The 12,073-nt window shown below is 39.1% G+C and overlaps 1 protein-coding gene across 3 annotated transcripts in view; it reads left to right on the top strand.

The window, feature by feature from the left end:
- Positions 1 to 12,073, top strand: part of RTN4RL2 (reticulon 4 receptor like 2) — a 426,936-nt gene that overhangs the window by 57,558 nt on the left and 357,305 nt on the right. The gene's annotated exons all lie outside the window — the stretch shown is intronic.

Raw genomic sequence — 12,073 nt, 5'->3', positions numbered from 1 at the left:
ATTTCAGTGCTTCTGTTTGCCTGATGGAGATCGAATGATTATAGACACCAGTCCCTTTACCCAGGATGGGAAAGTTGTTGTTGGCTTCTTATTTCTATCCTCTCCCACCCAGCCTTTCCTGGGCCTAAGCACTAATTAACTCATGCTTTCTAGGTCATAGTTAAAGCTTCATCCTCCTATACCACAGAGTTGGGCTACACAAATTCTCTTCAATGTTTGTTTTTATTTATAATGATACAGTCCAAAAGAGTGCATCATCTAAGTACCATTCAGGTAAGACACATGCTCACAGTTCTGTATGTACATATTAACTGAGGAATAATCTTACTGCAATCCATGAACTTACTGTAATGAGGCATTTGAGTCTGATCAGCAACTTTCTTCTAAGTAAGATTGTACTTTACTACTTGCCTAGACAATAGCATGTTTTAAACTGAATGCTGGAGTGCACCTACTCATTTTATTAATTGATATGTGCATTTATTGTAAGTCTCTTTGCTTCTGTGAACTTCTAGACTATACTTGTAATGTCTATAATGCTTAGCTTGTTACTTGTTGCAAACCATCCTGGATGACAAATGAGTTTAAATTAGGAGAGACTGCTGCTAGTTTCATTGTCTTTCTCCCACTAATCAAGTCCTTCACACTTGCAAGACAGTGATGTAAAAAAAAAGTCATAAGCTGACCTCCATGGGCCGCAGGCTGCAGATTGCTACTCAGTAAAGAGTATTTTCCAGCCATACAGTGATGCACAGAGATGGACTGCGGTACAGCCTGCAACTACTGACCCACTGGGCCCACACCATTTACAAGGTAAGGCAGTGATATTCTCAAATGTCTTACTGCTGATTTAATCTATCCATCCATCCATCCTCAACCCCTTTTCCCATTTTGCACATTGCGTCAGGGTGTCACTTTTGCAGTGAAAATCATTTCCAGCCAAGGTTTACACCACCAGGTGGCTAGCCCTGCCATGGTAGTTCATTCGTGCCACTCACTCGCACACACATTCTCACCTATGGCTTATTTAGAATGTCCAGTCCACTGACTACATGTCTTTGGAATGTGGGAGAAAACCGGAGCACCTGGAGGAAATCCACATGACAGTAAGGAGGACATGCAGACTCCACACAGAAGGCACCCCGACCAAGAATTGAACCCTTGCTGTGAGATGACAATGCTAACCTCTACACCACCATGGCCAACCAACTGGCATGCTGTAATTCTTTGTTTTCCAGTAGTGTTTTACCTCTTCAGTAGGGAACTTGTAGTTTCAGGAATACTCATTAGCATCCCAGCCATCTTTTTAGTCCTTTTTGCTGCAATCAAAAGCCAGAAGCTATGTTACTGACAGCAGCAGAAAGGATACTACAAATGCTTTAGCAAGACATGCCACAGTATGCTCTGAGTTTAAAGGATTATTTTTTTTTGTTTTGCAAAAGGTGGAAAAGAAACAAAGAAGTGAGTTATATGACTGTCACCTTAAAAGTGTGAACGACTGTGGCAGCTTAGGCTTGGAGCCTATTTTTATGTGAACTTGAACAAAAAAGTTTCAGTCTCTAGCTACTTGTGTTTGAAGGCAGCTAGACTTTGAAAATATTAGTATTTTAATAACAAGTTCATGACTACATCAGTCATTTATTAACAGGATAAGTACAAAATATTTTTGTCACTTTTTATAGGTTCATAGGTTCATAGGTAGGTACTAGGCTTTCGGCCCAAGGGCATAAGTAAGCCTAGCCAACAAGGCTTCCTGACTTAAACCACCCAGGAAAGTTAATTTCCTGTGTCCCTGTCGAGCAGAGCCACAGAAGTGATCCCCGGGGTGTATTTTCTATTTCATAGGTTCATAGGTAGGTACTAGCTATTGGCCCAAGGACCTACACAAGCCCAGCCAAAAAGGTACCCTGGCTTTTGTCACCCAAGAAAATTATTTTCCTGTGCCACTGTCGAGCAGAGCCACAGAGGCGATCCCCAGGGAGAATTTCCTATTTCCCATCCAATCATCAAGATTTTTCTTGAAGAGTGCTAATGAGGAGCTTTGTTTGATATAGATAGGTAGTTTATTCCAGAGTATGGGAAGTCTCTGGGACAGGAATCTATCCCTCCGGCATGTTCGGTTTATTGTGGTGACAAGGTTTAGGTCCCTAGAGCATGTAGCTCAGAGAGATTGGGATTTCTTTAAGTGGAGCATGTCCAACAGCTCTGGGTTTGACATAGCTTTGTATGTTAGGCAGAGATCACCTCTGAGTAGGTGATATGCGATGACATCTGTTTGAGGCCAGTAATCCTCTTTGTGAGGTATTTCTGCGGCCTTTCCAGTTGTTGCAGATGTCTTGTGAGGTACATACCAAAAGGGGCGTTGTACTCTATAATGGGTCTAATGAGTGATGAGTAGAGGGAAACAAGGACCTCTTTTTTTCTGGGTGAGAAACCTTTTGTGATGAGGTGTGCTATGTAGAAGGATTTCCTGACTACTGTGGCAATGTGATTATAAAAGGAGAGACTACTGTCCACCTGTGTACCAAGGTCTCTTGTCACACTTTCGGTGTTAAGTATACTACCACCTATGTTGTAGTTCATGGGTACAGAGTTTTTACCAAAGGGGATGACAATGCACTTTTTGACATTGAGCTTGAGGCCATGGCTTTGACACCAGGCATCTGTCTCAGTGAGGCCCTTTTGTAGGATGTCCACATTGTTAGGAGTTTCGATTATGGCTCCTAGTTTGTAGTCATCTTTAAACTTCATTAGCCAAAGACCTTCTGTGTTAGCCTGTACTTCAGAGAAGTAGATACCAAACAGGAGAGGACCCAGGACTGAACCCTGTGGTTCTCCACTTGTCACTGGTCTGAAGTCGGATTTGGAGTCTGCTACTTTCACAGTGTGGGTTCTGTCAGTGAGCCAGTTGGCAACCCATCTTGTGACATAGGGATTTATACCTAGTTTAGTGAGTTTATCTATAATTCCAGAGTGGGGGATGGTGTCAAAAGCCTTGGCAATATCTAGATAGGCTGTGTGAACCACCTTACCCTTGTCTACGGCTTTGGTGACTGCTTCAAAGAAGTCTATCAGGTTTAGGAGACATAATCTGCCTTTTACAAACCCGAACTGGATGGGGTCCAGAGTTTGGAGATTACCAATGTCTTTGTTTATAAGTTCCATGATGATACGTTCCATGGCCTTGCAGACCAGGCTCGTCAGGCTAATGGGGCGGTAGTTCCCAGGGTCCGTGGTGGCTCCCCCCTTGTGGATTGGGATAACCATTGCTGTGCACCATTTAGCAGGCACAAAGCCTGAGGTGAGGCTGTGATTGAACATGGTACTTAAGTGGGGTGCCAGTTTGTTCTGTAGTTCATGTAGAACGCAGCCTGGGATGTTGTCTGGTCCCATGGATGCTGTGTTCTTGGCTTTGGAGAGTGTGGTTTTTACCTGTGCAGCCGTGATTACAGGAACTTTGCATTCTTCCGGTATAGAGATGGGCTCTTTAGGGGGTGAGAGGGGGGCAAAGTCAGCACTGAACCTATCTGCCAGGATGTTGGCAATATCAGTTGGGTCTGTATATTTAGTGCCATTGTGCTGTAACTCAGACCAGATCTGAGTGTTGCCATTGAAATTCTTGACATAGCTATAGAATGCTTTGTGGTTGTCTTTAGAATCAGTGGCAATTTTGTTTTTGTAACTAGCTTTGGAGGATTTTATCAGGGATCACAGCTTCTTACTGAGGCTGACCTGGGAGCTCCTTCACTCCTGGGATTTTACTCTCTTTTGCAAAAGTTTCTTCCTTCTGTTGTACAGTTTGTTTATGGCAGGGGACCACCAGATTGGCTTCCTTTTTTTGGAGGATAGCGTCTTGTTTCTGTTTGGGATAGCACGATCCATGCACTCATGTAAGTGCTTATAAAGTGCAATTGTGTAGAATTCAGTAGTCGTAACTGTATTGTCCATCTGCATTGGTGTCATGAAGTTCACCACTTCTGTCTTAAGAAGCATGAAGTTGGCTTTGGAGAAATTTTTTATCATGGTTTCCTTAATGGGGGGTGGGGGCAGGATGTGGATATCTCGGGTAATAAGCTTATGGTCGGATTGGACTGATGAGGCATTGACTTCAGGTGTGGAACACTAGTCACTCATGTTGGTAATGACTAGATCTAGGATATTGTTGCCCCTGGTGGGGGTGTGGATAAGTAGAGCCAGGGCATTGGAGTTTATGAATTCCAGAAAGCGTTGAGCGAAGGAGTTGGTACGTGAGTAGTTTTCCCAGTTAATGGTGGGGTAGTTGAAATAGCCCATTATTAGGGTGTTTGGTTGAACCCTAATATTTTCCAGTACATCAAGAAAAGAGGAGTGGGAATCCTGAGGCATGGTGGGTGATCTGTAGCAAGCTAGAATTTGGATTGCAGTTTTGTCCAGAGTTAATTGCACTTGGATAACCTTGGCTGCATTATGATGAGCAACTAGCCTGGAGGTGTGGATATCCTTAATGAATATGGACACACCTCTGCTTTTGGTGTTCCGGTCCAGGTTACATGGCTGAAAAGTGTGGTATGTGTTATAGCCTGGTAGTGCAGAGGTGCTCTCTGGAGCCTTGAACCAGGTCTCAGTCACTGCACAGATATTGATGTTCTCCATTTTAAGGAGTGCCTTGAGTGAGTGCATTTTGAGATTTAGACTTCTAGCATAGAGAAGCATCACCCTCAGTTTTTGCTTGCCTGTTCCTTTTACAGTGGTGAATTTGTCATTTGAACCTTGCCTAAAAAAGGCACTATAGGGGTGGCAAGAACCTTAGCCAGTATCCAGAATCCCAGGGGTAACAGGTGCAGTCCACCTCTGGCAAAACATCATGGTCTGTCGACCATGTCATCCCAGGCAGACAGATACTGGATCCCTTTAGGATGGCACTAGAAGCTTAGCCAAATGTTGAAGTCAGTCATTTTGTCCTTGTACTGCGGCATCATTCTGGGTGATGGCAGAATGCTACTCAGGGCTAGGGTCATACCTGCCTGGGCTACAAGATCGGAGAGCTCTTCCATGTCTCTTTTCATGTAGTCCAGGGAGGTACGTCTCAGGTCATTCACACCAACATGGACAATGACAGAGTCATATTTGTACTTGTTGTGGAGTGACCTGAGTGTGTGGGTTATGTGGCGGATCCTGGCACCCAACAGGCAGCTGACAGTAACCTTCTCCTTGTTTAGCCTGGTGAGTGGGACATCAGTGTGCCTGACTATAGAGTCACCTATGACTAGTGTGTTGGGTATGTTGTTTTGCCTTATTGGCTGTGGTTGAGTGGCACACTGAGTCTGCGGGTTATGTGTCATTTGGGTTGTGTTGGGGGGTGGAGGTTGCCTGCATTTCTGCTTTGGAGGTCTCTGTTGCTTGAGCAGATTACTATTGAGAGCCTCTGCAAATGTTTTTGTGTTTCTATGTGTGGATTTTGGTGGTGTAGATTTAGTGAGACTATGTGATGAGTGTGGTGTGGTGCAAGTGTTTACCTTCTCCTCTTGACTGTCAAGTTCAGTCTTGATTGGAGAGAGCTTTACCTCCACTTTGGCTAGATACGTGCATCTCTCACAGGTTGTAGTGTTGGGTGGTAGGAGGAGAGGGTTGTCTGTGTACATGAGGCAATTTCTACATTGCCCCAAGATGCCCAGATTCATCAGATAGACAGGGGAGAACACTGGGAGCTGACCCTTGGACATGCCTGAATAAAAAAATATTTTCCTTTAGATAAGTGAGAAAAGTGAGTACAAGAGCTGTCTTTTCTAAGCAAGTGAGGAAAGTAAGTACCAAAACTGTTTTCCTCTAGGTAATGAGGAAGGTTGAGTGCTGGAGTAATTAGTAGGTTATTTAGTGCTTACAAGTTCTGAACAAGTGCTGATCACGAATAAGCAAATTCAAGTGCTAAAACTAAGAATCTGTATCTGGACTAAACTAGTTACAGGAAAGGGAGGAAACAAGTGCAAATGTGGGCTTTTAAATCAGAAAGTTGAGAGAGATGGAAAAACTGCCCAAACGGCCAATAACTACAATTTCTGGGCCAGAACCACTCCTTATGTGGTAGATAGGTTACCTAGTGCTTACCACTCCCACTGATAAGCTAGAAGGCTTCCCTCCAACACAGAAAGCTTTGGGGGGGGGGGGGGCTCAGAAGCTTACATACAGTCCTGGATACAGCAAATCTGAATCTGGACTACATGACTAAAAACAAGTGCAGAAGGAGTCTATTATGTAGAATGAGGTAAAGAGATGGGACTGGGGGGAGTGTCCCAGATCAAATCTACAGTGGGGGTGGGCAACTGCAAAAGCCTCCAAATTTAAACATCAACACAGGAATAGGGAGGGTGGGTATGAGAAAACCAACATCTTCAGCAGAGATCTGAAAAACTATACAGTGAAGCAAAAATAACAGTGCACAACTCTGAAGTCAGCCAGCAATGATATAAAATTAGTCAAACAACAATTACCAGTACACAACTCTGAAGTGCCAGAAAAATATACTCAGCTCTGTATATCTCCAGATAGTTTGAAGAGCACTCTTATTGTGTGTGCATCTGTTAAGTATTTGTGAAGAGTTCACATTTTCAGCTTTTAATAGGTCATGTGATTTAAATGGTTTCATTTCATTACTGGGGACATTTCTATACAAATTAAGTTTTTACGATTACTTCAGATTTTGAAGAGATCTTTTGAGATGAAGTGGTTAATAAAATCTGGCGCCCAAACTTTGTTTCCTGCTTGCAAGTCCATTTCCACCTCTTTATTATCTATTATAGGACAAGAATCCAAACTAAAGTAATCATGTCCATCTTCCCTTTGTATACACATATGTGAATTTCTCAACAAATATACTTGAGAGATGTTTAGAATCAGACATCAAAACTTTGTTTTCAAACATATATCTGCAACTCTAACACCTTCATACTTACTCAAATGTCTATAAAGATCATAGCTAACTAACCTTTTTTCACAATTACTTGTTGTTAAACATACTAGTTCTTAAAAAAAACAAGCTTTAACTTTCTGATATCTCAGCTTGTTTCTCATTTTAGGAGCCCCTCAAATATAATATTTACATTATAAATTATATAATAATATAATATAATTATATTATAATAATAATTAATAATTATAGCAATTATAGTTGAGTTAATATTATTACATTATATCATTATAATTAATTATGTTTATAATTGTATTATTAATACTTATTAATGCAATTATATTTTAGATTTCATTTTTTTATTATTTAAACTCTTAAGCAAATTCATTTAAACACAAGGCATAATTTGTTTGGAAAACAACTCATTCAAGGCTGACTAAGTTTTCAAATTACATTGAAAATACAGCATTTATATATATTTATATATAAAACTTTTTTGGCGCCAAAATTCAGTTTGAAATTTTAAAGTTATACACACATCCTATAACCATTGTTCTCTGTTATAAAATCTTAAATAATATTCGTATTATTTCTAAAATCAATGTTACATATGATATATATTGATGAAATGAATCTAATATTTCAAAAATATATGAACGTAAGATGAAAAAACTATATAGGGACTTGGACCAATACAAAAGAGGCACAGTTTATTTATGGGAAAAAGATCACAGTAAGTACCCTAAGTATGTGAGGGGGGACCAAAAGACAGGAATTGTAAATACATACAAACAATCTAGTTCTGATGGAAATGCTAACTCTGATTTTTTTATATGGGGAACACAAGGGGAGGGAGAGAAAGTGGACGAGGGGTTACAGAAGAGATTCTCACTACCATCCATATCCAAGGACCCCATGTTAAATTCTGGTTCAGTTGTTACTGAGACAATAGTGGAGTCCAGTAATAATAATGTAGGCATCCTACAGGATGGTGTCACTTACACCTATAGGAACTTTAATATATACAACTACACTAACTATATTTTAAATACTGGACACTTTGATTTACTATCTAAGGGGATTAAATTTATTCCACTAAAGATTCAATCTAGTGGACTGTATTTGTGAAATAAAAAGATATGTGAGAAAGCTTAACCTGGCTATTTTATTTAAAGATAAAAAAACAGTGGGTGACATTTCTCATGCAGAGCCGTTCATTCCAGTAGTCAAAAAGAAAAGTACATATATACCCCCCATGCACCCCACCATTTCTATCTTTGATAAAGTAGTGACTAAACAGATTTACAAGTTGGATAGACAAATCGATGGACATCAGATTAGTTCCAATCTAACAAAAGAAGTGAGCAGGGTACTACAGGAATTAAGATGTGCTAGTAACATCAGAATCATGAAACCAGATAAGGGGGGGGGCGCAGTCATCTATGACAGTTTTTTATACACTTGTAAGATACATGAATTACTACACAATTCTGGAAATTATTCTATGTTGTCCTTGAATGAGATCAACATAGGGTATAGAAAAATAGACACATGTATTGAAGAATACTTACTAGATAACAGGATCAATAATGACATCTATACTTATATCAAGGTTGAACATCCTGTATTAGCTTCTATAGTGGGTATTCCTAAAATTCACAAGAATATAGATGAACCGCCCTTTAGACCCATTATATCAGGGAGTAGGTCTAAGACGTTCAATATAGGTAAGGTTATTGATACCTACTTGAAACACATATACCCCACTATTCCACATATAGCTAAGGACTCATGGGATTTTCTGAAACAGTATCCTATTTACCTATCTAGTTCAGATCTGATATTTGTGACTATTGATGTCATAGACTTATTTTCTTGTATACCCAAAGAAGATGGTCTATCAGCTTTTGCTACGAGTATAAGAAAACATACAGATATCCAATGGGACACCATCTGTCTTCACACAGATATGATGTCCCTGGTTCTCGAGCATAATTACATTATATTTGAGGGAGAATATTACAAGCAGCTTGTGCTCCCATATACGCCAACTTGGTCATGCTTGAATGGGAAGAGAGGACTATTTTAGATAGTCACTTTATGACATACATAAAATATTACGTCAGATACCTTGATGATTTATATTTGATTTGGGATGGTGGAGAACAACAGCTAGCATTATTTTTACAATACATTAACAGTAGCAGTAATTTTTTTAAATTTACCTCCTCTAGTAGTCACAAAGGTGTGGCTTATTTAGACACATTTGTGTCAAAAACAGGGGATGAGTTTAAATCCAAAATTTATAGAAAGAACACTTTTTCGAATAGTTATTTGGAATATTCTAGCTACCATCCGAAGAAACAATTCATGAATATATATAAGGGTCAGCTTATTAGAGCAGTTAGGATGACCTCACAGTATGAGGACATGTTGGATGAGGTGAAATTTATAACGTCCTTATTCAAGGAAAGAGGATATGACATTAAAGTCATGGAAAATGTAAGTAATTATGTTGTGAGGAAATGGGGTAATCAGTACAAGCCTTTGTTGGGTGAAAAATATAGGACAGCTACTGTTTCTACTGTGGATATATTGCATGATATGAAGTCTGAAACTTGCAGTTTTGGTAAATCTTGCATTTTGGAATTTGGCATATATTCAGGTAAAGTCAAGAAGATTCTGATGAATAACTGGCATATAATATCTGCTGATCAAGATATAGCACCCACATTAGGTGAATGCCCAAGGTTTGTTTACAAGGTAGGGGCCAACATAAAATCCATTTTAGAGAAGGGTATCTTTATTAAGAAGACAGAATACATGAAAACTGCAAAATGTGGGGCATGTAAACAATGTCACACCATATTTCAGGGAGACAGTGTGAAATTGGATAATTACAAACACACTAGAATTAAATTCTGTGGGGCAACTGTACAACTAAAATGGTGGTGTATATTGCCATCTGTAGAACATGTTCAGGATTCTATATAGGTAAGACTCAAAGGAGTTTAAATAAACGTATATATTCTCACCTTTATAGCATCAGAAGGAAGGATGAAAAAATGCTTTGTATAAACATATTAAACAACATGGTGACAAACATTATTTTAATTTTGGTATAGTGGACATTGTGCACACCAATAACAGAGGAGGTGACTTTAATAATTTATTATTATATAAAGAATTTTGGTGGCAAATATACACGGATGCTTCGACTATACCAGGTTTAAATGACACTGTATCTGTCAAACCACTACTGGCCTTAAAATGAACTATTTATAAGGTACATTGTTATATGTTTTTCAAACATGTTTTGATATGATCTAGATGTAAATGCCTTTGTTAACATTTTTTCAGTTTTTTAACTTGTTCATTTTATCAATATATATCATATGTAACATTGATTTTAGAAATAATACGAATATTATTTAAGATTTTATGAACAGAGAACAATGGTTATAGGATGTGTGTATAGCTTTAAAATTTCAAACTGAATTTTGGCGCCAAAAAGTTATTTAAACAACTGTGATGCAAGCTATGGTGTTCTGAGGAAGCTTGTTGTATTCAAGTGAAAGCGCTTAACCATTCTTTGTTTGTTGGCATTACAATAAACTTTTATTCACTTCTACCTGGTTTCATTGAAGGTGTTGTGGACTGTTATGAGCATTGAATAGAGGTGAATTCCCAAGACACAGAGACGGAATTTTGCACACAGTGCATTTGCTGTTTTTTCTTTTCTAGTTGAACTTTTATGGTTGCTGCACTGTTTGCTTCAGTTGAGTTCTGAGTTGCCTTCACAATGGGGACCAGAGTGACAGGCAAGAAAGAAATGTTGGGGGGAATTGAAAGTGGTCAAAAATGAGTAGTGAGTGATATTGTATGTTTATTACTTGGAAATAAGTCATTTATTTGAAATGGTAAAAAATATGGGAAAAAAAGAAAAGTGAATATGAAAATTCAATACATATCTGACTGTAATATGATGCTGATGATTTCAGATGCATGCTGTTTGTTAAATTATGAGCTTAGTCAAGCTATGTTCAAAAACATTTGCTAAGTGCATGCTGTATGTAAGCATCAGAATATATTTGTAAGAAGTTTATTGGAAAATTTCAGATGGTTCCAAACATATAGACCTACATTTCTAGGTAACACAGTTAAGCTTATATGACTTTTGGGAAGGCCTATATTTTATCATTTAATTCACAATATATATAATTTATCATTTTTCAGGATCATAGGCTCAAGCTATGTCTGAATCATATCACCAATGTGCTGTTAAGGAATCATAATTGCAAACAGTTATATCTAAGAAAATCTGATATTTCTGTCATTTTATATAGGTTCATAGGTAGGTACTAGGCTATCGGCCCAAGGGCCTAAGTAAGCCTAGTTGTTCCCTGGCTTACATCACCCAAGAAAGTTATTTTCCTGTGCCCCTGTCGGGCAGAGTCAATAACAAAATCTGATAAATGAAGCGCGACATTCACAAATTCAAAATGATCTTCCTTCTTGTCTTTAGTCCAGTTATTCATATGGTGTATTATGTAAAGCTGAGTATCGATGACTTGTCCTGAAAATGTTATATCTATTGAGACAACATAAATATAGTGGCATTCATAGATAGGATCAAAATCAGGTCAGAATGGCCACCAGAAATTGTTAAAACAGCAGCACTTGCAGAACAGTCAGATAGTGGAAGTATATCTCTCTGTTATCTTCAGACTAACAGAAATAAAAAATACTATCAAAAACATAAATGCCTGGTTCCATGGCACAAAGGGATGGAGCCCTATCTGTGACCCAGGTAGGCAAGGTTTGATTAGCAGCCCTGGTATTGTAGGAGAGAGCAAGAGAAGGGAAGGAGTGAATGAGCATGGCACAGTCGTCTCTTCCTAGGGGTGCATCTACTTGGGGTGCATAAGTGTAGTGTAATTTCACTGGTGGAGACCAGGGAAAACAATGCTCATACCTTTGAGGGAGAGAACTGTGGGATGCTTCTGAGTTCATCTAATAGCATGTCCCCTCCCTGATGCTTCATCTGATGTGTGTGTGGAAATTAGTGGTGTAAAAAAGAAACACTCTCAAACCACCCCAAATGGCTGGCTAAATGATGCCCCTCCAGGTCAACAATCACCCTGCTGATGAGGATAAAATGGGCTGATTGCCCAGGAGGCGGGAGTGATG

This window comes from Protopterus annectens, chromosome 9.part0, assembly GCF_019279795.1.
Source record: "Protopterus annectens isolate FY-2018-M chromosome 9.part0, PAN1.0, whole genome shotgun sequence".
Lineage (NCBI taxonomy): Eukaryota > Metazoa > Chordata > Ceratodontiformes > Protopteridae > Protopterus > Protopterus annectens.
Note: the sequence above shows the minus strand (reverse complement) of the source record. Positions and strands in the feature narration are given on the sequence as shown.